Source organism: Narcine bancroftii, chromosome 8 (assembly GCF_036971445.1).
Source record: "Narcine bancroftii isolate sNarBan1 chromosome 8, sNarBan1.hap1, whole genome shotgun sequence".
Lineage (NCBI taxonomy): Eukaryota > Metazoa > Chordata > Chondrichthyes > Torpediniformes > Narcinidae > Narcine > Narcine bancroftii.
This window is the reverse complement of record NC_091476.1, coordinates 152,793,000-152,818,768: the sequence shown is the minus strand read 5'-3', so window position 1 is coordinate 152,818,768 and position 25,769 is coordinate 152,793,000. Positions and strand designations below refer to the sequence as shown.

At 40.9% G+C, this 25,769-nt stretch overlaps 1 protein-coding gene and 1 long non-coding RNA gene across 2 annotated transcripts in view; one reads left to right on the top strand and one right to left on the bottom strand.

Moving 5' to 3' along the window:
• LOC138741392 (uncharacterized) overlaps positions 1 to 20,814 on the top strand; it is a 48,878-nt gene extending 28,064 nt beyond the window's left edge. Inside the window, exon 4 of the long non-coding RNA XR_011343480.1 lies at positions 20,647 to 20,814. This is a non-coding gene — a long non-coding RNA (uncharacterized lncRNA). The remainder of the gene's footprint in view (positions 1 to 20,646) is intronic.
• LOC138741391 (exostosin-1-like) overlaps positions 1 to 25,769 on the bottom strand; it is a 245,052-nt gene that overhangs the window by 160,638 nt on the left and 58,645 nt on the right. The gene's annotated exons all lie outside the window — the stretch shown is intronic.

Below are 25,769 nucleotides of genomic sequence, written 5' to 3'. Positions count from 1 at the left end.
TATATGGGGGAGGGAATTATCCTCTTTGGCTTGGTGTCAACTTTTATCTGATTTCATATCTGTGAATAACCCAGGAGCTTATTCCTCTATTGAAGGTATAAGGCAAATACAAATTATTGCAGTGTTATGAGAACTAGAGATAGAAAATTCAGCAATTAGTGGCTGATCAAGTTATAATGACCTCCACAACTCATGCTGTTAGCCTCCCACAGCTTTGAATGGATGAATACCATGTCAGGCTTCAAAGTATGGACCCTTGGCAGGCGATGGGACTGGCATGTCATGGGTGGGATGTAAGCTTGAAACAGATGGCATTTTTTGCTTTTAAATCTGATATTTACTGGCAATCAAAAGCTTCCAATTGTGCCAATTTGATCTCCTGGCATATGGCAGCACATTGAATACAGCCTCAATTCTGCCATGAGAAAGTTCTTCTGCATTTAACTACAATGGGGCAACATAGTCAACTTGTTGGTTAGCACAACGTTATTATAGCACCAGCAACTCAGGTTTGAATCTGGCGCTGTCTGTAAGGAGTTTTTACATTCTCCCCATGCCTGCATGGGCTTCCTCTGGGTGTTCTGGTTTCCTCCTACCCGTCAAAACGTACGAAGGTTGTAAGTTAATTGGGATATTTGGGCGGCACTGGGTCATGGGCTGGAAGGGCCTAGTACCATGCTGTATGTCTGAATTTAAAAATTTAATTATGGATCCTACACTGAGGGAGAAAGAGAATCAGTGATGACTTTGGAACATAAAAGTGCAGTAGATCGCAGCAATAAATTGGCAGTTTTCTATCTTGAATTAGGGCTGCATCCTTATTTTTTCCCCCACAAGCTCACCCTGAAAATTCACTGCCGAGGCAGCACTTGTTTGTCACTGGTTTCATGGTTAGTTGTAAGCAAAATCAAACTTCAATACACAGCTTCTACAGTGATGGCCTTTGAAGAGCAACTATGTGGAGATAAATAACAATCAAGTGAACAGCCTTGCATTTATATAGCCATTTTACATGAATATTGACCTAGATATCTGGGTGAACTTGCCTGCTTTTCAACCTTGTGATGTCATTTATTTCTACACAGCCATTCGAGAGCACAATGGTATCACCATCGAACACCTTCTATGAAAGATGTCCTTCCTCCAGTATTGCGCCCTTGATTAGGGCTTGAACCCATAACCATTGTGTCTCCATTAAATGCTGACTCAACTGAGAGGTTGACCTTTACTTTTGTATGTAGTGAAGGAAACTAGATTCACCTGACAGAGAGAAAAAAAATCCTTGAGGAAGAAGCAACAGAGAAAGGAAAATCTATGTATTTAGAAAGTTTATGTTTCTGCCATGAATACTGCAACACAAGGATGGCGGCTGCTCAGGGAAGACAAGAGGTAGACCAGTGGATTTTGCACCCTGTTCTCTGCATGTAGTATTCACAAACATGCAGCAATTAACAATATTTATGGTTTTTAGACTGCAGGCAGGTAACAGCACAATCAAGGAACTTTGCCGCAACAAGGCCAGTCTTAAAAAGAATGTGCAGGAATTTTGAGTCAATTCCTGCACTGTGATTTATCCTGCAGTACCCCTACAACCTTTTGGAGGAAGCCCGCAGTGTAAATGGTACTGGAAAAATTCATTGATGGTCATCCACTCTACTGCACGTCCAATCACCAGGACTGTTGCACCCAGGAGCTTGCAGTCTAAAATGGTGCCCAGTGTGAATGACTACACGGACTGTAATTATGTTAATTTTTTCCCACTATTTTCCCAACATTGCAGTCTAAAAAGCATAAATGTCAGCTTGTCCTTCTTAGCCCACAAAATATTTACCAATAGCTTTGAGCTAAAACACAGAAATATTGGAGGAAATCAGCAGGTCTCACAGCACATATAAGAGGTAAAGAAATGAACTGTAAATGACATTTTGGGCCTGAGCCCTTCTTCGAGGTCCAAATAATAAAGCAGGTAGATGACGGAATTAAAAAGCTAGGAGGGAAGAATTGGCAGGAGAGTAGTACAGACCAACAGACAAAAGGTGTTAATTGGATGTGGATGAGACACAGGTGAGAATTGATTGGGGAAGGGGGAAAGTTTGGGGTTCTGTTGAAGCAGACCTGGGGAGAGGGGGTGATAACAGAAATCGAAGTCGAGGTTAATGCCTTTCGGTTGGAGGCTGCCCAGATGGAATAGAAAGTGTTGTTTCTCCAATTTGCAGGTGGTCCATGTCTGGCAGTACGTGAAATCATGGACAGACATGTCAGCAAGTGAAGGGGATGGGGAATTGAAATGGCCTGGGAGATCCCTGCTGTTGTGGTGGACAGAGCCGAGGTGCTCAACAAAGTGATCTCCGACTACGTCCAGTCTCTCTGAGGAGCACCGGATGCAGAAGATGACTCCTGCAGATTCATGTGGTGTGCATCACTTGGAAGGACTGTTTGGAGCCCTGAATGGTGGTGAGGGAGGAGGCATGGGTGCAAGTGATGTCCCTTCTACAGTCAAAGGGGTAGGTGCCAAGGGAGTTAATGGTAGGAAGGGAGGCGTGGATGAGGGAGTCATGGAGGGTGTGGATGAGCGAGTCATGGAGGGCGTGGACGAGCGAGTCATGGAGGGCGTGGACGAGCGAGTCATGGAGGGCGTGGACGAGTGAGTCATGGAGGGCGTGGAAGAGCGAGTCATGGAGGGCGTGGTACCTGCAGAAGGCTTTGTGGAGGATGTCTGTTAAAGAGTTGTCTCCCAAAAGGAGTCAGCGAGATCGAGAAGGGGGACAGTGTTGTTACCTTTGAGCAGCATATTCTCTGCAGTCTTCACTCCCGTTGAAGTGTCTAATTATTCTCCATGGCTAAAAAAGGTAAAGTTACTCTACTACCTTATACTGAGTTATGACTACTAAATATATTCCAAAAATATAAAATACATTTTGTTACTATTGGATTAAACCCCAGAATTAATGTACAGTAAAATCCCTATTATCCAGAATTCAAGCAAATGGTAGCCTCAAGCAACCAGCAAAAAAAAGTGGAAAAGAAATAGGTAAAAAATACGAATGTTTGAAATTGCCACCTCCTTGTGGTTAATCCACCAATCTCAAGCAACCGGCATATTCACTGATCTGGCATCTACCAATCCCCATAGGTGCTGGATACTTGGTGTTTTACTGTATTTACTGTAGCAGTAGAAGCCATTAGATCTTCAAAGCTTGGACAATGGTTAGTTATCTAACCATTGGTAATTTCCCCATTCTGTTCTACTTAGAATGCGGTGAGATCTGGAGGGCTATAGATTTGGTGCTGATTAATGGGATCAGCACAGATAATTGGCTTGGATATGGTAGTCCTGCATCTGCACTGAATACAAATTTGGGGAACAATCTATTACAAATCAACTCATCATAGACAATTACAGTTCCAATGAAACATTAACTCTGTTTCCCTCTCTGCAGTTATATTTGACCTGCTGGTTTCTAGACTTTTGATGTGATTTAATAACAGAGCAGGGCCAGATTAAAGGACAGTTAGAATCGGAGTTATAGAGAAACAGAACCTCTGCCCCAACTCATCCAAGCCAACCTTTGCCCATCTAAATTAATCCTATTTGCCTGTATTTCACCCACGTAAACCTTCACCTATCCAAAGTTCTTAGGCGTCATATTTGTACCAGCCTTAATGACTTCCTTGGGGAGTTCATTCTACATTACAACCACAGTCTGTGAAAAGGTTGCTCCTCAAGTCCCTTTTAAACCCTTCTTCCTTCACCTCAAACCTCACTCTTGCTTTTGACTCCCCTACTCTGGAGAAAAGATCAACTATTCATCTCATCTATGTCCCCCATGATTTTGCACATTCCTACAAGTCACATACACTCCAGAGAAAATGTCCTAGCCTCTCCAGATCTTCTTTACAACTCAATCTCACCAGTCCCTGTAATTATGGTAACTCATGTGGAGGCCGACTATGAAAAGGCCTACTGCCTAAGGAGGTAGACTGTTCTCCAGTTATGCAAAAAAGTCCAAGCTGCTTTCAGGTCTCACTCCCCTGAATTTGAGGTACAAAAAGACGTGGGTCTCAACAACACAGGAAAAAAAATCTATACATGCACAAGCCCCAAGTTGGCTCCAATAAGATCTAGCCTATTGCCTTCTCCCAAGATGAGGATAAACAGAAGAGAGGGTTAAGATCTTGGAATACAAGCTCACCAACATTAAGGCTGGCAACAAACTACAATCTTGAACCAGCAAGATTCATAAAGATACCAATGTTGCAATGAATGTGTTTACAAGAGTAACTGCTGGCAAAGAGCTTCAGCCTGATGAGCAGATGGCCTCTTCCTGAGCCCTTTCGTTTCTGTGTGGCTTTCCCACAGGAGTCTGCTGATAAAATGCGCTGTCTTGTTACTTTAAAATTCACTGTGATTAGGTGTCACTGTTACTAATTCATAAACATTGCAGATAAAGGTCGTCAAACATGGACAATCGTCAAGACTGACAACTTTATATTCTCACAGCTGACGATCACATCCAGCCTTGCCTAAGTTTCAATTAATGTCAAATGTCTTGTTATGACTGATGTTTGAAAATGAGAAGGGAAAATTGGGATATTAGGCATAGCTGGCAGCGATCCATGCTATTAATCTGATATACTACTCTTCTTAATTCTATGGCTTTGCAGTTATTGACAAAGTTACAGTGCTAGCTGCAACAAGGAAAGATATAATTACCTATGGAATTAACAGCATCCAGGATATCAGTGATTAAAATCTGCCAAATGGCTCTTTTGCAGTGTAATTAATTCATCGTAAATTAATAACTTCCAGCTGGAAGCGACACTAGTGGACTTATGGGCGCTCTTTACAGCAGGAATAGCTTTAAGGTGATAATGTTTGGCTTTTTAGCTTCACCTCCATTAACCATACTTGGGCCAGCTGTTTGAAGATACACATTGGTTTTACAATTCTTCCTCAGCTACCAAAATTGGTACCAAAACCATGGTCTCAAGGACGGCAAAGGCCTTCTGCACTCAAGTGGTCGTCATCTTATGCCAATCAACAAGCACCAAGAACAACGAGGACCTCAGTCAAAGAACACCTTAAAGAAGCAATGAGGGAATTGTGAAGAGGCAAGGAGGTTTAGGAAGGGGCCTGCAGATACTGGAGCTCATGCTGGAAGCGTGGCCAGCAAAAACAGAGGCCAGAATTGGAGAGGGGAAATCTGAGAGGATTGTGGGACAGGAAGAGTTTATAGGCACCCGAATGACAAGGGATTCAGGAAATTGAAAACGGCCATGCCAACAAAAGAAGTGTGGATTGGGCTTCAGGGAACATGCCAGTTGCTGGGAAAGAATTGTAAATTGTTAAGCTACATGATCTTTTTCTGAATTTGTACAAGCCCTTTCTGTGGTGTTTTAGGAGCCTGTGCTTTCTGGAGCACTACAGGGCAACAGATGTTTTTTTTTAAACATATAAGTAACATTGTTCTTTCCCCTGTCGGTAATTGTCACACTTATCTTTCGGAGTGGCCATTCACACAGGAATGACCAAAACTCCAAGTGTCCTTATTACATCACGCGTTTAGACAAAATACCGGACTTGTGATGCCGCTGAGAACTTGACCTCGACGTCTGATGTACGTCAGACATAGCGTTACAGTGGTGATGTCGAATGTGACGTCAATCAGGCGTCATCCGTTGTTCGCTGAATGCCTGTGGTTAACTTTAGACTGCAGGCATTCTGGGAAATGTACTAAGGGCCAAGGAGGTAAAATATCGGAAAGGGAAGGACTCCTTATTCTTGTGCCAATCTTTTTATACAGACTGCATTCAGGGAAAATGGCAACAATTTCCTGGAACACAGCAGCTGTGTAAAAAAACATAAATGGGACATTGAGTAAGCTGAAATCTATCGACCTTCAGCGCATTAAAGGCAACAATATTATGCAGCAAGTGCGAACAGGCAATGTAGCACTGCCCAGGAACAGGCCCTTTCGCACCAAACTGAATGCCATTAAACCAAATCTCTTCTGCCCGTACGTAATCCACATCCCTCATGCAAGAATTGCCACCATCCGCAAGTAAATGCATGGAAATTCCCACAGTCTGCAGCACAGAAACAAGAGACAAGAGATCCAGAACACTGAAAGTCAACAGCTTTATGTAAATGTGCATTGAGTGGGATAAACTGCAGACATGATAATGTGAGAAGTTTCAAGAAATACAACCGACACCTTCCATACACATTTGATGAAACCGTTTGCAGTAAATCACAGTCTCATGGGACTTGTCGGAGAACTAAAAGGGAAATTCAGAAAGTGAAGAAAAAAAAAATTATGACATTTATTTACCAGTGAAAAGGCTCTTTAAATGAGACTGAATCCCCACAAGATCTGCATCAGTTCAGGAAGGACCATCGTTGGTTCACAGGGAAATAATTGAAGCTTTTACACTAGATTCCTAATGCTTAAGAATGAACTGTGGCATTGAAGCTATGAGCTAACCACGACTTTTGCTATTAAATAGACACTGCCTGTGTTAGGGAACAGCAAGAACTTGTAGAACTGCCAATGTTCATTTTGCAACTTTATCTATTTTAAAATACCTTTGACAGCGAGGCGTCTGCACTAAGCCTCAGGAAGAACTTACAGCCTAATCACAACCTTGGTTCTTCTTGGTCTTCTCTTTCTGAATTGCAACGGTTTAAGGTTCCCCATCACAAGGGGCCCTATGCCTCAAGCTCAGCCTTGCCAAAATAACATTCCTTGTGTTCCTTTATCCACTCCAATCACACCATCAATCTGTCACATTCCTCATTTTCTCGCATTTGCAGCCCTGACCTTCAAACACTCTTTCTCCATTGTGTCTATTTACATGGACTGATCCCTCACATGCTCCAAGTTCCTCCATCTGATTCACCTTCCTGGCCATGCCGCCCCACCTCCTTGGAGCAGAATCAAAGCCCAGCGAGTTTACCTCTGATCATTAACAGGGACTGCAGTCAAGGGCAGGCTCTATACTAATTTAAGATATTAAGATAATTAAGTGGACCATTAATCTGGCTGATGTCATATGGGACTCTGCAATGATTTGAACAGTGAAACCCATTGCCCTCTCTCTGAAGACATGCCAGGTTAATTCCCCTTTGTCATGCTCCCTCACACCATCTCTCTTTTAAAATGTGAACCAATTATCTCCATTTCTTTCATCAAACAGACTTCCAACAAAATCTGATGAGATGTAATAAGTTCACCCCTAATGAAAATGAATGATCGCATACAAGATGCTCACTAATTATGAAACATAACACTACAATAATAGGGTACTCTCGCTCATTTTAATATCAGTACCTCCGTTGATTATCTAGACTAATGTAGAAAATGAACTGCCATCACCAGGATTTCAACAAATTGGGATTTGGAAATTTGATCCAAGTACCTCTTTATACATCGCTCACTTTACACAGCAAACAATTTTCGGTTTGCTCTTCACAATTTCCATTTAAGTGCATGAGGAAGGAGGGTGGGAAAGGTTCAAAACTAATCAAACTCTTCTGATTGTGAAAAGAGACACCTCTCCTGCTAATTATTTATAAACAAGACATTCCCTAGGAGTCACGTGATGGAGTAGTGGCCGGACGGTGAACTCCAGCCCTCTCCAGAAAAGTCGGGAAAAACAAGAGAAAATACAAAGGCACAGAAATACAAGTTAAAGAAAAGTGAGTATAAAGGTGGAAAGAAGATGGAGACAAAAGGAGAAAAATCAAAATCAACGGAAAGAAGAGAGGAAGAGAAGACAACGGAGGAAAAAGGTGAAGGCCTTACCTGTCCGAAGAGGCCCGCTGTGGAGAGAAGACCCCACTACCTCAGGTCGGTAGAAAGAGAACTACAACAATGGCTCACAGAGCCGAGTAAAAGTGCGCAACCGCGCATGCGCGATGCGCATGAAAAAAAACACACCGACGGGAGGGGGGACCAGCTGGGGAGTCGATCTCCACAGCCGGCAACGACAGCTGCAGAACACCTGCAGCAAGAAGAGACCACAGAAGACAATGGAAACAAGAAAGAAGAGGAGGAAAGGGCAGCAAAGAAACAACAGATGGTCAACCTAGAGGAAGAAGAAGAGGAAGAGGAAGAGTACAGGGAAATAGAAGAAGAAAAGAAAGGCAAGGTAAAGGAGGTACTTGCTCTTGTTAGAGGATACATGGAGTCATTTAAAGAATGGCAAACACAGGAATTCAATGATTTAAGAAGAAGAATAAACAACACAGAAAAGAAAATAAATAAAATGGATATGACCTTAACAGAAATGGGGAAAAAAATGGACAAGATGGAAGAACGGGCAATAGCAGCAGAAATGGAGGTAGAAGACTTAAAAAAGAAATTGGAGGAATCTAATAAAAAAACTAAAGAGACACAAGAATTACTAGCCCAAAAAATAGATATAATGGAAAATTATAACAGAAGAAATAACATAAAGATAGTGGGCCTTAAGGAAGATGTAGAAGGCAAGAATATGAGGGAGTTTATAAAAGAATGGATCCCTAAGGCCCTAGGATGTCCAGAACTACAGCAAGAAATGGAAATAGAAAGGGCACATAGAGCATTGGCCCCTAAACCACAACCACAACAAAAACCAAGATCTATTGTAGTAAAATTCCTAAGATATACTACAAGAGAAAAGGTACTGGAGAAGACAATGGAAAAAGTAAGAGAGGGCAACAAACCACTGGAGTATAAAGGGCAAAAAATCTTCATTTATCCAGATATAAGCTTTGAACTCCTAAAGAAGAGAAAAGAGTTCAATGCAGCAAAAGCGATTTTATGGAAGAAAGGATATAAATTTACACTGAAGCATCCTGCGGTATTGAAAATATTTATTCCAGGACAACAAAACAGACTATTCTCGGATCCAGAAGAAGCACGAAAATTTGCAGAACAATTACAAAAATAGACTGAGGGATGAAGACAGGTAATGAGAGCAAAAATTATCACGATTGATATGTATGTGGGTAAAGACAAAAATAGACTGAGGGATGAAGACGGGTAAGGAGGGTAAAAATGACCACGATTGATATGTATGCGGGTAAAGAGGTATAAGAGTGAATAGAGACAATGGGCATATGTGAAAGTATCTGTAATTAGAGGAAAACATAGAGAGTATAGACAAGAATTAATAAGGGAAGGTATTGGAATAGAGAGAATAAGGAGGGAACTAAAAGAGTGACCTTTGTGACATATAAAAAACGAAATCTTTTCTGGGGGGGGCTGGGTGGGGGAAAAGAGCGGTCACTGCAAAATCAGTTGACGCTTGCGAGTGGATTCGCAAATCCAAATGGAGAGGGGAGATGTGGTTGTCCGACAAGGGATAAAGGGCAACTCAGGAGGGGAAGGGGAGATTGGGGATAAAGAAGATAGAAATAGGAGAATAAGGAAAATGTTGGATGTTGTAGGAATGTTGTCTGGTAAAGAGTTGAAAATAAGAAAACAGAAATGGAAAAGGAGGAAAGGTAATGATGGAAAAACGGAAAGAGAAGATAAACAAAATATAAAATGGCTACGCTGAACTATATGACTCTAAATATTAATGGAATACATAACCAAATTAAAAGGAAGAAACTACTAAATTTACTGAAAAAGGAAAAAATAGATATAGCATTTGTCCAAGAAACACACTTAACTGAATTGGAGCACAAGAAATTAAAGAGAGATTGGGTAGGACATGTAACAGCAGCATCGTATAATTCAAAAGCAAGAGGAGTGGCTATATTAATCAGCAAAAATGTGCCATTTAAAATAGAAGAGGAAATAATAGATCCAGCAGGGAGATATGTTATGATAAAATGTCAGATATATTCAGAGCTTTGGAATCTACTTAATATATATTCACCTAACGAAGAAGATCAAAAGTTTATGCAAGATATCTTTTTGAAGGTAGCTAATACGCAAGGGAACATACTAATAGGAGGGGATTTCAATCTGAATTTGGATCCAAATATGGATAAAACGGGGAAAAAAATTAACAGGAAGAACAAAGTAACCAAATTTATAATTAAATCAATGCAAGAAATGAAACTTGTGGACATATGGAGGAAACAAAACCCAAAAGAAAAGGAATACTCATACTACTCGACTAGACATAAAACATACTCAAGGATAGACCTATTCCTGTTATCAGCCCACATACAAGGGAGAGTTAGGAAAACGGAATATAAAGCTAGACTATTATCGGACCACTCACCCCTGTTATTGGCAATAGAGCTAGAAGACATCCCTCCAAGAATGTATAGATGGAGATTAAACCCCATGCTACTTAAAAGACAGGATTTTAGAGAATTTATTGAAAAACAATTAAAAATGTACTTTGAAGTAAATACGGAATCAGTGGAAGATAAGTTTATACTATGGGACGCAATGAAAGCATTCATTAGAGGGCAAATAATAAGTTATGCAACCAAGATGAAGAAGGACTATAATCAGGAAACAGAGCAGTTGGAAAGGGAAATAATAAACATAGAAAAAAAATTAGCAATAAAGGAAGATACAACCAAAAGAAGAGAATTGGCGGATAAAAAAATAAAATATGAAACATTACAAACATATAAGGTGGAGAAGAATATAATGAAGACAAAACAGAAATATTATGAACTAGGGGAAAAAACACACAAAATCCTAGCATGGCAGCTTAAGACAGAGCAAACTAAGAAAATGGTATTGGCAACAAGGAAAAAAGACAAACAAATTACATATAATCCAAAAGAAATCAAGGAAAACTTCAGAGAATTCTATGAACAATTATACCGAACCGAAAACGAAGGGAAAGAAGGGAAAATAGATGAATTTTTGACTAAAATTGAACTACCAAAACTACAAATAGAGGAACAAAATAAATTAACAGAACCATTTGGAACAGTAGAAATACAAGAGATAATAAAAAATTTACCAAATAATAAGACACCAGGAGAGGATGGACTCCCAATAGAATTCTACAAAACATTTAAAGACCTAATAATACCGCCCCTCCTGGATGTAATCAACCAGATTGATGAGACACAAAACTTACCAGATTCATGTAAAACAGCAATAATTACAGTGATACTAAAACAAGGGAAAGATCCACTCTCACCAGCGTCATATAGACCAATATCTCTGCTAAACACAGATTATAAGATAATAGCTAAACTATTAGCGAACAGATTAGCAGAACAGGTACCGAAAATGGTAAATTTAGACCAAACTGGATTTATCAAAAAAAGACGCACAACAGACAATATTTGTAAATTTATTAACTTAATTCATGCAGTAGAAGGAAATAAAGCACCGGCAGTAGCAGTTGCTTTAGACGCAGAGAAGGCCTTCGACAGAGTAGAATGGAATTACTTGTTCAAAGTATTGCAAAAATTCAGTTTACCGGAGAAGTATATTAATTGGATTAAAGCATTATATAAGGGACCGTTAGCGAAAGTGACAGTAAATGGACATGTATCAAAGCAATTTAACTTAAGCAGGTCAACGCGGCAGGGATGCCCACTATCACCATTATTGTTTGCGCTAGCTATAGAACCACTAGCAGAATCGATAAGAAGAGATAATAATATAAAAGGAATAAAAATAAAAGACAGGAAATATAAAATCAGTCTGTTTGCGGATGATGTGATAGTGTACTTAACAGAACCAGAACTATCAATAAAAGAACTATATAAGAAATTGAAGGAATATGGAGAAGTGTCGGGATACAAGATAAACGTAAATAAAAGTGAAGCAATGCCTATGAATAACGCGGATTTCTCAAAATTTAAGGAGGAATCCCCATTCAGATGGCAAACGCAGGCAATAAGATACCTAGGTGTGCAAATAAACAAAAATCTAGGCCAATTATATAAACTCAATTACAATCCACTAATGAAAAAATTACAGGACGATTTAGAGCATTGGAAAGAGCTACCACTAACACTGATAGGAAGGATAAACTGTATTAAAATGAACATTTTTCCAAGGATACTATACTTATTTCAGGCATTGCCAATACAACTGACAGAAAAATTCTTCAAAGAGTTAAAGAAAATAATAAGGAGATTTTTATGGAGAGGGGGGAAACCGAGGATAGCACTAGACAAATTAACAGAATGGTATAAACAAGGAGGCTTACAATTGCCAAACTTCAAAAATTATTATAGAGCCGCACAATTAAGGTACCTATCAGATTTTTATCAAACAAGGGAAAAACCAGACTGGACGAGACTAGAATTAGATAAAATAGGGGAAAAGATACCTGAACACATATTATATAAATGGGACGAAAAATTGGTACAACATAGAACTTCTCCAGTATTACACCATCTCCTCAATATATGGAAGAAGATTCATGTAGAAAGAAATAAAATAAATTACCAAATACCAAAACTAATATTGACGCAAAATAAGCTACTCCCTTTTACAATAGACAACCTTGCCTTTAGAAAATGGGAAAAAAAAGGGATTAAAAGAATAGAAAATTGTTTTTCAGTTAGTAGATTCTTATCCTTTGAACAAATGAGAGATAGGTACAATATAACGGGAGATACAGCGCTGGCATATTACCAACTGAGATCCTACTTGAAAGATAAATTAGGAAGCAACTTGAGTTTACCAGAGGGAAGTAACCTTGAATATGTGATTACAGATACAATGTTAATCAAAAGATTTATAAAAAATATGTATATTAAACTGCAAGAAAAGGAAAATGAGGAAACAAATGGTAAAACTAAACAAAAATGGGAACAAGATTTAAATATAAAGATAAAAAAGGAAACATGGGAGAAGTTATGCTCTGGAACGATGAGAAATACAATAAATACGAGGCTGCGTATGATACAATATAATTGGTTACACAGACTATACATTACACCGCAAAAGTTAAATAAATGGGACCCAACAGTATCTGATAGATGTTTTCGATGTAAAAAAGAAAGGGGAACAACAATTCATGCAATCTGGACATGTGAGAGAGTAGAAAAATTTTGGGATGATCTCAATCAGATATTAAATAAAATAACAGAAAACAATATACCAAAGAATCCAGAGATCTTTCTCCTAAGTAACATAAAAAATAAAGAATTTGGAATTGACTTGGAGGATGCACAAAAAAGATTTGTTAAGATAGCCCTAGCTGTAGCAAAAAAATGTATTATGTCAACCTGGAAATTGGAAGATAATTTGAAAATACAACAATGGTATATAGAAATGAATAAATGTATTCCATTAGAAAAAATAACATATAGTTTAAGAAATAATATTGAAATATTCGAACAAGTATGGGAGCCTTACATTAAATACAATAGCGAAAACCTACCGGGAACAAACATTACCTAAGTTGATGGAAGGAGAAGAAAAGAAAAGAATGGACTCAGTAGAATTTCTGGTGTATTTTTGTTGAATGACAACATTGTCTAACTGAATTAATGCAACCTAGATTGTATAACTAAAATGGATGAGAGGGGGGGGGATGGGGGGGTGGCTTGGGAGGAGGGAGGGGGGAGGGAGAAAAAGTCACTGTAAATGTGTGGAAAAGAAAAAGTGTATATCATGGCTATTGTGATTTATGGTGTGAAAAATTAAAAATTTAATAAAAAAAAAAAAACAAGACATTCCCTTCTGCTCCACAGATACTGAGCCATTTTCCATGTGAGGCAATAGAGGGACATTTCCTTCAAGTGGAAAGGTGACACTTTAGGGGTTTTTAATGCACAAAAGCCACATTTTCTCCTGCTCACATTTCATAAAAAAGGCAAATTTACCTTTTATGCAGAGGATGGAAAAAGCGGATCGTACGAACGTTTCACACAGAGAAGGTTCCCAAGCCGGCTTCCGAAGGTGAAGGAGGCGGGGCATGTTGGGCAGTGGCGCCATCTGCCACCATGAATGGAACATACGCGCCGGGAAGTGAAAGTGCCCTATACACAATAACGGCAATTGAGGAGCAGGTACGAGCGCTAGTGGAGATCTGTTTGAGCAGTCTTAGAACTCGGGCAAATCTCTGCGCATCGTAATCTCCTTTATCGCAGTTGGGTACTTTAAAATTCGCACTCTTTTGGGTTGCTCCCCCTTTGGAGCTGCTTTCAGCAGAAGTCATTTTACGCAGGAGGAGGAAAGATTTTGGTCCACCTCTGACTCTACCACCCTCGGCGGAGGGAACCTGGATCGCATTGGGCCAGCCCACAACCCACAAGGCCTGGAATTCCATCTGGGAAGGATTAGAGAGCAGTGATTTCACCAAGGGCCTCTAATCTCATTCCATTCCTCTGCTGGAAATGACTTCTCAACCAGTAGGATGTGCCAAAAATCAGACAACGGTTATCTGGGCTTCATAGCCACAAGCTGCCCTTTAAAGTGTTTCTACTGTTGTGATGTCAGAAAGACGATGATCATTTTGGATAATTTACAAGATCCATAAGAATGAGACACTGGAGTTTTAAAGAATGATTGAGGCAAACTAGATTCTGATCCACCTTTAGACCTTTTATGCTGGTAAGCGGTGCGTCTTAAAGACAGTGGAAACCTGCCTTCACAATTCACTAAATTCACTATAAAAGGGCCTATAGAAATTTTCCTTGTAAATAGCAATTGTGAATAATGGAGCAGAGTGAACAGGAAGTGTGCAGCAGGTGGTACAGGGGAGGATGGAGACTGTGCCACATTTCTGCATGTAACCATTAAATGCCACTCCCCACTGCAAGCTTGTTGACAAAGCCAGCAGATTGCTACAGATGTCCTGTGGAGAGCATTGTGACTGGTTGCATTATTGTTAGGTACAGAGGTGCCAATGCATAGGAAAGGAAAAAAAACTTCAAAGAGTTCTCAACTCAGCCAGTGACATCACAGGTACCAGTCTTCACTCCATCAAAGACATTTACAAGAGGCAGTGCCTTATGAAAGCAGCCTCTATCCTCAAGGACCCAATACCCCCCACCCACCCCAACCAACCAGGCCATGCCCCCTTCACACTGCTACCATCAGGAAAACAGAAGCCTGAAGATGAGCACACAGCACCACAAAGACAGCACCTTCCCCTCTGCCATCAGATTCCTGAATGGGCAATGAATCACAGACACTACCTCACTTTCTCCCATATTCTTGCACTATTTATTTATTTTTAAATGTAATTTCTAGCAATATTTGTACTTTAACGCTGCTGCAAAACATCCAACTTTGTGACATGTTCATGAGTATAAATTCGGATTCTGACCTTGCATTTTGAGAAGAGGAGGATGTGGAGCTGTTGGCCACTGGGGGGGACAGGAGGTTAGGACCTCATCATAGAATCAAAATTACTTTCTATCCTCTATCTTCATCACAGGCCGACCTTCCCCTGTGGCCATCAAAAGAAGAGAGCTTTACTAATTTAAAATCAAATAAAATATGAGCAGAAGACCAGTGTTATCCCACCGTGATCCGTCAGCTGACGGAACAACACTGACATCTCAGCTGACAAGTCTTTTGGTGTTATAACTGAGGAAATTGCAAAACACAATCAAGCTGTCAGACATTTTATACTTAATAGGAGCAACAACTGACACCGAGGTGCCCTTTGATCTTGGGGGTGTTTCTGTACTCTTGTTTTGATGAGGAAATGAAAGTCATTTTTGGACTCAGTAAAGCAAGCAGGGTTCCTGAATTGCAAGGTGACTGCATTCGAGGACAGCCCTGGCCTGACATTCTTATTAACTTTCTGTAAGTAACAATCTGCTCGTCACACTGCGTGAAATTTCAACCATAACCCACAAGGCCTGGAATTCCATCTGGGAAGGATTAGAGAGCAGTGATTTCACCAAGGGCCTCTAATCTCATCCCATTCCTCTGCTGGAAATGACTTCTCAACCAGTAGGATGTGCCAAAAATCAGACAACGGTTATCTGGGCTTCATAGCCACAAGCTGCCTTTTAAAGTGTTTCTACTGTTGTGATGTCGGAAAGACGATGACCATTTTGGATAATTTACAAGATCCATAAGGATGAGACACTGGAGTTTTAAAGAATGATTGAGGCAAACTAGATTCTGAAAGGACTTTCGGATCAGATGAGATTTGGTGAAGGATAAGGATCGAGTGAAACACTATCAAGATTACACCTTTATTATTTTTTTGTGTTACACTGAGGGATTTTTTTCCCCGTAATTTCTATTGAGAAAGCACCTCAGTTTAGCACAGTGCTACCAACACCAAAAAATAAATAGCAAAAGAGACAGACATCATAGACCAGACCCTCCTCAAGCACGTTGTGCCATTGGATATGGTCAGAAAAGATTCAGTGCCCCATTTATTTTCCCTCCTGATTCCCATACCCTCTGGTTTTCTTCATAACTAAAAGATGATAAATCACAACCTCTATTTTACTCAGTGTCTGAGTGTCTCAGGTTCAAAATTCACGCAGCAGTTAGCGCAATGCTGTTACGGCGCTAGTTACCGGGTTTTTTTTTTAATCTGGCACTATCTATAACAAGTTTGTTAATTCTTCTCATGTCAGCATAAGTTTCCTCCAAGTGCTCCAGTTTCTTCCCACTCTTTAAAACATACAAGTGTTGGAGATCTATTAGGTGTAACTGGACGGCTGAGCAGTTTTTGGCATGTGGAGGTTTGTGGGTAGTGAAAGGCACCATTGCTCCCTGGTCCTAAAATTATGGAAGGAAGAGTTGTTTGAACAAGGCTATGGGATCAACATTAGCAATGAAAGATATAATGGCCATAAACCTTTACAAGATGGAAATAGGTAGGCCAGATCAGGGTTTGTAATCATCTAGTCAGTGCATCCCTGAGTCAATGCTGCTGAATGCAAGCCATGACCTTGCAGTAAAATAAAAATATTTTCACCAAGAATACATGTTTTTGTTTGCATTTGGTTACCTCCTCAAACTTTAGCCAGCAGTTAGAGATTCTGACAGATATAGACAAGACAGCCAGTCCCTTTTTCCTAGGGCAGGGGTACCAAACATAGAGGACATCTGTACAAAGTGAAGGGAGGAAAGTTTAGGGGATGTGTGTGTGTGTGTGTGTGTGTGTGTGTTACAAGATAGGAAGGGTTTGGTACTTTTTAAATTTTGGTCGGAATATGCAGGTCGGCACCACATTGAGGGTCGAGAGGGCCCATACTGTGCTGTCATGCTCTATGTTCTAAATTACCGTGGAGTTCTGGATAATTTTGGATAATTTACAAGATCCATAAGGATGAGACACTGGAAGTGCAAGTGCTGGTTTAATTGTCAAGTGGAAGAACCCACAGCGATCCCACTTCCACACATCGGGTTGTCGCCTTTTCTACATTGTTGGCTTGAAGAGCTATCTTATTTAAATGGAAAAATTCTAATCCACCTGCTTTGACGCAGTGGCTCTCTCAAATTATGTCATGCTTAAGTTTAGAGAAAATTAGGAGTCATACATTTGATACTTCTGTTAAATCTCAAGAGACTTGGCGACCTTTTATAAATTACTTCCACGTGACTCTGTATAATTATTTTCCCTTCTGGACTATATTTAATTTTATTTCTTTTTGTTGGTGAAGACCAGACGATTATATTTTATTAATAAATTCTCAGGATAGGCTTCCCAGACTTTTTTGTTGCATCTTTTTTTCTTAGATTCGGCAGGGTTTTATAATAATTTTTTTCTTTTTTATTGAAGATATCAGTTTGAGGAGATGAGAACGTATTCATTAATTGTGGTGTAATGCAATGTGTTATATCATATGATTTTTTTTTTCTTTCTTATTTGCTCCTATTCTCCTCATGTATTGTTTACCTATAATATGATTAATAAAAAGATTGAAAAAGAAAAGGGAAGAACACACTGCACGACATCTTTGCTGTCCTGAACAGCAAGGAAGAGAAATAGGAAGGGGATCCAAGCGATGCATTCTTTTTGAACAGAGGCAAGGAAGGAAGCTGGTCTATGGCTGCACACAGATGGCTAAGCAGCCACATTACACACATGGATGCTCCTTTAATTACATTATATTTATAGATAGTTCAGGCCTAGCACTACCTGCCGATTGCAATTCCATTCTTAATAAACTTCTAAAAGCAGCTGTTTCCTTCAATTTATTTAAACTGTTTTTTTAAAAACAAATTTTTAAAAATTGCTCAAACCTCCCGAGGCTTTACTTTCTACTCATATCGCTGCCCATATTAGTCTGTGTTCTGTTTTCTCAGCGAGGCAGAAATATTATCGCTAAATTGTGAATGAATCTCCCTCTCCCCACACTGCACCACCCCACCCCAGATTTCTTCACCCCTGAATATTATTTGGTGAGGCCTGGTAGGGAACATCCATACATAGACAACAGACAAGACTGACTTCACTTGGCACTCTGCACTCCCACAGTTGGAATCATGTCAGCTGAGAATCTTCCATCTGTCAAATCTGGCTTACAGAATAGGAGGAGGTTATCTCGTCCGCCCCTCCATTCAACAATGTTGTGGTTGGTCCAACTTCAACTTTGCATTGCACTCTGATGTAACCCTTCACTCCTTAACTCATCAAGTTTCAGCCTACTTCTGCCTACGAGCTCCGCTTCCTCTACCCTAAGGGAAGAAACTTCCAAGACTCAAGATCATCAGAGAGAAAGAAAAATGTTGCATCTTTGCCTCAACCCCTTAATTCATGATTCTCCCACAACAGGAAACATCTTTATCCATATCCTGGCCAAGACCCTTCACAATCCTTGGAATGGCCTTCTGATATCTCTCGGATATTCCAGAATAAAAAGACCAACAAATCACTTATGGTGGTGCTAAAGCAGACACGAAGTTGCTTGATAACCAAACACAAATATAGTTGCAAATTTTTTAAATGATTTTGCAAAGCATGAGAACTCCATTACAGCAAGAAGCACAGTCACAAGCAGCGAGTCTCACCTTGAGAGAGTTTGCCTTGTGGCATACAAGTTGCACATTTACACAGATAAACTTCCAGTTTTCCAGAACATTCGAGCTAACTTTCACCTTACATGTTTCTTTCTGGGATTTATTAACCTGGGTTGTGTTTCTTACCCAATGTTTAATTATCTTTTCTGGTCTTTGCCAAATTAAGAGTTCATAATCAGCCCTGGTCTTGTTAAATTATAAGAGAATGGAATGTGGTTAGTCTCCCCCTGCCCTCTCAACATTTTAAAACTCATTCTCAGAGGGACAGGCTATTCCTGTCAGTGAAGACCCTCTGAGACTTCACAAGGCCAAAGACCCTTCTGTTCTTACTCTCTTGCTCCTCCCATTCACTAATTAACCAGATTGCTCTGTTCATAAACTTATCCCCGTGTCGCACTGTTTGAGACGTTACCTCCCACACCTTGAGTTTATTTTCTACAGTTTTTCTGAGTTCTGATAAGGGTTTGGAAACATTCGCTTTTTCTTTCCCCACAAACATGGTCTGACCAGCTGAGTATTTCAAGCATTTTCTGGTTTTTGAAATTTTTTTACATTGACGGCATCACCAATTTCCTTTTCTTTGATTTCAAGATTCCTTTATTGTAATAATGGAGAACATCATTTAATATTACACAAACTGATTTTAACCTGCTGTAAGGCAAACAAAGAGTCACCATTAGCATTGCCCGGTCGCAGTGCCCTTTCTAATAAGAGAAGCAAAAGAGAGTTCCTTCAGAGTCATGAGCCCCTTTCACACTTGCATCCCAGTAAATCGGCCGTTAAGTGTCCCAGGATAGAAATGGGGGTTTGGCCTTTCACACTAGACTGCACCTAACTGGGACACTGAACACCTTCACACTTGCAAGGGTTTATCCCGGCGTTTGGTCTGTTTTAACTTTAACAGGAAGTGCTTGCAATGCCATTGCACGCTTCACACTTGCCTAATCGCAACGCCGGCATCTGCAGATGCTAGGGGTCGAAGCCAGCAATCTCTGGCGTGAGACTATGTCATCTGACAGCGGTGTTGAGCAGATTTTGCTTTCACACTTGCCACTTTAAAGGTCGATTGGCATTGGATTCCTGGGATCACTGGCAAGTGTGAAAGGGGCTATTGAGTGTCCATGGATTCACCTCCTGCATTCCACCACCTCTGCAGCCACATTGACTCCTGTTCGATCTATCAGCAACCCAAGCTCCAGATCCAAACCTCAGACATGATAAGAAAGCCAGAGGTCCCTTAGAAACCCTTTCTTTACCTCAGCACCCTCTCGCATCCCTACTCCAATGCCTGGTTGCCGTGTGCCAAGTTCCAGCACCCTGCAGACAGTGTGGGCCTCCAACCTCAAGTCGTCCGCAGCGTGCGTGGGTTCCTCAGCTGGCTGCGCCCCTCGCTGCCACGGTCACCATCCTTCCTTTCCACTACCAAGCACTGGTTAACTGCACAATCCTCCAAAATGCTTGCCAGGCCAGAACTGATTGGAAAGGCCAAATGGCAGGTCTTCACTGGCAAACAAACAGACCATTTTCTCTGTATTTGTCAATGCTGGAGAAACTCAGCAAACTCACTGTTGACCAGCTGAATTTCTCCAGCACTTGTGTGCATTGCACTCAACCCAGCTTCTGCAGACTTTGTCTAACTCTCCATACCTTGCATTTTGATACAATATAAAGACTTAAAAATGAATTAAGTAATTATTTTGCTATATGTCCACATAACGATCTTGCATTTTATTCTTGCTGCATTTTCCGAAATATTAATTTTCAATTTCTAAAGTCTCCAGGTCAATGCTCGTGATTTGTCCACACTGGTACTGTGGGTCAGGACTGCTCGCAATGATGGAGTTGCAAGAAGGAAGACAGACTCTCCCCCACCACCCCCCCCCCCCCCCCGAAACTGTGCTCAAGTCAGATTTGCATGGGCATGATAGGGAAAAACATTAATTAAAAGGAAAATGTTCTGTGCATTAGGATAATGATTTTTTTTCTTCCCTTCCCTTGAAGCACTAATTAAAAATAAAATGAGGTTTCTCATCAAGCTCAATAATTACAGGGATTTTTAGACATCTCCGATTTCTCTTCTGCCTTATATTTTGACTCTCTGGCTGAATGCCATTTTCTAAAAGATAGCACGGAGATTCTCGACATAATCCAACTGCTGATTAAACCAAACATGCTAATTTCTTGCTTTAAGTGTGTCTGTGGCATCATTACCCAGGCACTGGAAGCAGCTGAGGAAATTAATTTGTAGCTCTGTCTAGGGAGAGCTAATGAGGAGCCATCCGGTTTGACGTGACTTCTGTCAGGGGTGGGGGGGGGGGGGGGGTAGGAGGGACGCAGAAAGCAGTCTCTCAGTGTTAATGAGACTCAGCAGGCTGGCTTTGCTTCGTGTCATCCGGGGCTCTGTTAACACTGAGCAGGTTCAGCGTGCAACAGAGCCTCATTTTAAACAGCTCTGCCCAGTTAAAGTGGCAACAGAACTTGCATCTGTCCCATCCATCGAAATGCAAATTTATTTTGAGCTGTCAGCAAAGTAGATTGTGGAGAAGGCCCGTTAAATTTTTTTAAATGCATTTCGTTCCAGAAACAGGTGGGTCTCAAACCCATGCCTGTAATAGACCCACAGAGAGCATGGAAAATGCTCCAACTAAAGAGGCAGAAGTTAATGAGAATGAAATAACACACCAGAGGTCACCGAATCAGATTTTGTAAATGATATTAGTTGCAATTAAATGCCTCCCTGCAGTACTCAAAGACTAAAAGATTATGGTAAATGGCGCTGAGGGAATATACACAGTAGAAGCAGGCCACTCTATACATTGTGCCTGCTTGCTGTTTAACGACATGACTGACCTGTCTCTCAATCTCATCCACCTGCAGTGATTCCACATCATTTTATTTGCTTGCCAGTCACTTGCATTTGATATTAATAGTTAATATTTAACTGCTTTTTGTGAATACCGATCTCACAATCCTAACACCCTCTACTTGAGGAACTGTTCCCAAACTAACCTCTGGAATGGCTTGACTTTCATTCCAAGATACTCTCCCGTTTATGGCGAATAGCCTCCCTGAAACCCAATTTCTCCAGGTATTCCTTTCAAATAAAGCAGTCAAGGCTTGAATGCATCAAAACTGAAACTGTATTCAGGAGGTATCATTTTCACCAGATCTCAAACAACGGAGCATTTCTCACTGTAATCCCTTCCCTGTGAATGCTGCACTTGTGCCAATTCGAACAAAACCCCACGAGGCCACATTGCAGGGTACTTAAAGCAAGGCGATTGATGGGAGGAGTGAATGGTCGATTCAGGGCAACATTCTGCTACAATAAAACAGATCTGATCTTTTCTTGCCCAAACGCTATTCACGTGGACCAGGCTTCCGCCGAGATAGCGAAGGCAAACTGCCTGGAATTCAGCCGAATGAGCTTCTACAGTGTACTTTCATCTGCTCCTTCTTCCCACGGGCAGTGAGATTGCTGAACAACCAAAGGAACTGCTCACACTAACCATCCGAGACTCATATTCATGAAACAATATTTATTTATTTGTATCAATGAAATACTTGTCATGCATGTGTATTGCTTGTCTGTATGTGTGTAACGCCTGCGTGTTTTGCACCAAGGACCGAAGAACACTGTTTCATCAGGTTATACTTATACAGATGACAATAAACTCGACTTTATGAGCAAAGTAAGGAGATCACATTCTCTCTCAGCCTTATTCCACTCACAGAATTTCCTTATGAAACATTCAGCAGTCAAAGAAATCTTCAACTCAACTCATCCAGAAAACAACACACATCTTCTGTCATAAAACATCTGTTGCAGAGATATCAAGAGGTAGAAATTCATAGAGTCAAAGAAACATTCTCAATCATTGATGTACAAAACAAACCAAAAAACAACAATCAGGTGCTGTGATTGGCATCGTCAGCTATTTCAATTTGTAAAATGTATCAGAGTATCTCACAGTTCATCTGCCTGTTGAAAGGCTAGAAACCCAAACTCACCATCTACTTTTCTTCCCCCTAAATTCACACACAGGAGTGTGAATGTTCTACAGATAAAACAGCGGACAGGACAACTAAAATCTGATGTCCAAACAACTATGGGTCAAAAGGGAAAGACTGAGGATGAAATGGCTCAATAAGAAAGTAGGAAGGTGGAAAGGCATTTCTGCAGCACATTGCAAACCTCCAATAACCCTTCGGGGCTGGGTATAAAAGCAAGTTCCAAGTGTTTTCCAGGTATTAAGGTTAATACAGTAATAAGATTAATGCTGCAATGGTGTAGGAAACACGGCAGTTAATTTGTGCACAGCAATGTTGCCAGAACAAAATTCTTCTTTGAAAGTGCAATACACAAACATGCTGGAGCTACTCAGCAGATAATGCTGCACCCAGAGGAAGTAGAGGGTAACCAACATTTTGGGCCTGGACCCCTTCATCAGGTAATAAACAGAAGGGTCAAGAAGAAGAGCACAGGTCATCGGTGAATACAAGTGAGCGGGTAGAAGAGAAACTCGCTGAGAAGTGATAGGGGAAAGGGTGGCTCTTTGATAGGAGAGGCAAGTGCAGGAGGTGGGGAGCTGGAGGGAAAGGAGACAGAGAGATAGGGAGTGAAAGTCCAGGCCCAAAACATTGGTCATCTTTTACTTCCTATGTATGCTGCATGACCAGTTTCTCCATAACTTTTGTACATTGCACTCGACCCCAACATCTGGAGACATCCTCGTTTAACCTCACTCTTCTTTTGAAAGTGCTGTGGAAAGTTTACATCTGCTTGAGAGCAGGTGGGGTCTCACCTTGTTATACCTCCCTCTCTCTTCTGTGACACTTCAAACATCAATTGGTCATGCCAGTCACAATTTTGCGATATACCTCATACATGTACAACTTTCTATCCGAGAGATGAGAATGGCACACATTTTTAAGACTGCGGCTATCGGGATGCTAACAAAACCAAGAGAGAGCAACATATTTGTATTGGAAGTAAAACATGAAAGTCTGTAGACTGTGGTTGAAGTAAAAGCACAATGCTGGAGAATCTCAGCAAGTCAAACGGTGTCCCTTATATAGCAAAGATAAAGATATATAACTGACATTTCGGGCTTGAGCCCTTCATCAAGGTATGGAAAAGTGAAGGCAGATGCCAAATAAAAAGGCAAGTTGAGGGGGTGGGGATGGAGTGGTGGGAGGAACACGGTTGCAAAGGCATGAGGTAGTAGGTGGAGAAGGGAGGGAGGGCACAGGAGCAAGTGGGGAAGGAGGGATGGCCAGGTGAATAGAGAGGGTAGGGCATGGAGAGCTGAGGGAAAGAAGACAGGAGGAAGGGAAGGGAGAGGGAAAGGTGAGCAGGTTATTAGAAACTGGAGAAGTCGATGTTAATGCCATGCAGATGGAGAGTGCCCAGATGGATTTGTGTTAAAGGATATGGTGAAAAGGTGGCTGAGGAATTTTAGCAAGGGGACAATATTGCCTGTTTCAACTATAAATCAATGTTGCTCATCAGGCAGATTTGTAGAAAGAAATTCAAGCCACCTGCATGAACTGCTGCAAGGCTCCAATCCACTTCTCTACTCAAACCCCCACCCCCCTCCCCTCCCCTCCCCCTCCAAACCTTTCACTCCAGCACAGGAACTTGCAGGACTTCCCTTGTGTGGAGAATCTCACAGTGGAAGATTGAAATCTGTGAAATTCATTCCTTCATGAATTACTTCATGGGATGATGAATTACTATGCAGTGAAGAAAGCATTGGGTTCTATTGCAATGTGAAATAAAGTGGCTGTGCTCCACGTATGGCTCTTTCCAATTTTAATGGCACATTATATCGAGACAACAGAGACAAGTGATTGTGTGGGGTGTTCATTGTAGTAAAAGATCCCAAAGTCCCTCATCGGTGTAATGTAACCAAAATGTGATACACATCCAAATTGTGAAACATTAAAGTGAAAGAGGTTTAGGGAAGAAGATTAAATGAAAGGTGAAGAAGGAATTCCAGATGTTTAGAGAGCTGAAACATGGCTACCATTGATGGGAGAGAGGAAACTAAAGGGTGCACAGGAGACCAGGCTAAAGCATTTGCAGAAATCTCAGATGGGTCCACAGTGGTACAAGGGATGGGGTGAAGCCAAAAGACAAATTTAAATTTAGGCATACGGCATTGTAACAGAGCCGTCCGGCCCACAAGCCCGTGCCGCCCAATTACACCTAATTGAGGAAACCAGAGCACCCGGAGGAAATCCACACAGACACGGGGAGAAAGTACAAACTCCTTGCGAACAGCGTGGGATTCGAATCCCAGTCTCGATCACTGGAGCCGTTACAACGTTGCGCTAACCACTGCATTAAATGCACCGCCTTACTTTGTACCAGATACAGAGGTAGGTGAGAACGAGGGACACTTCACATCATCTCGTGCCACTCACCTGCACCATTAAAACATAGCTTCAGGCTGCATTTCTATCAGCCAGTGTAGCAGTCTCGGCAGTATCCTCTTGTTGTAACATTCAGCATGTACATGGGCTCTGCAGCGAGAACAGAGTCTCAGCGCTGATAGATATTTCAGACAGGGTCACCGCACAACCAGAGTATGTAAATATCTCATTGACCCAAGGGCTTTCCTATTTATTCTTTAAATGTATCCATTGCTGGACTCACGCTGGGACTGCTGGCACATCAAAACTCCAAGCTATGCTTCTCTCAAGCACAAAGGAGTGTTTCCTCTCAAGCAGTCTTACTACTTATACAGTTCCTTACTGGAAAACACTAACCAATCGTGTAAACTCTGCAGAGTTAAAGATTTTAAATTATAAAATAACCTGTTGATTATATGATGTTTCCTTGAAACACCTCCAAGTCCTTCACACACAATGAATTATGGTGAAGTGTGACAA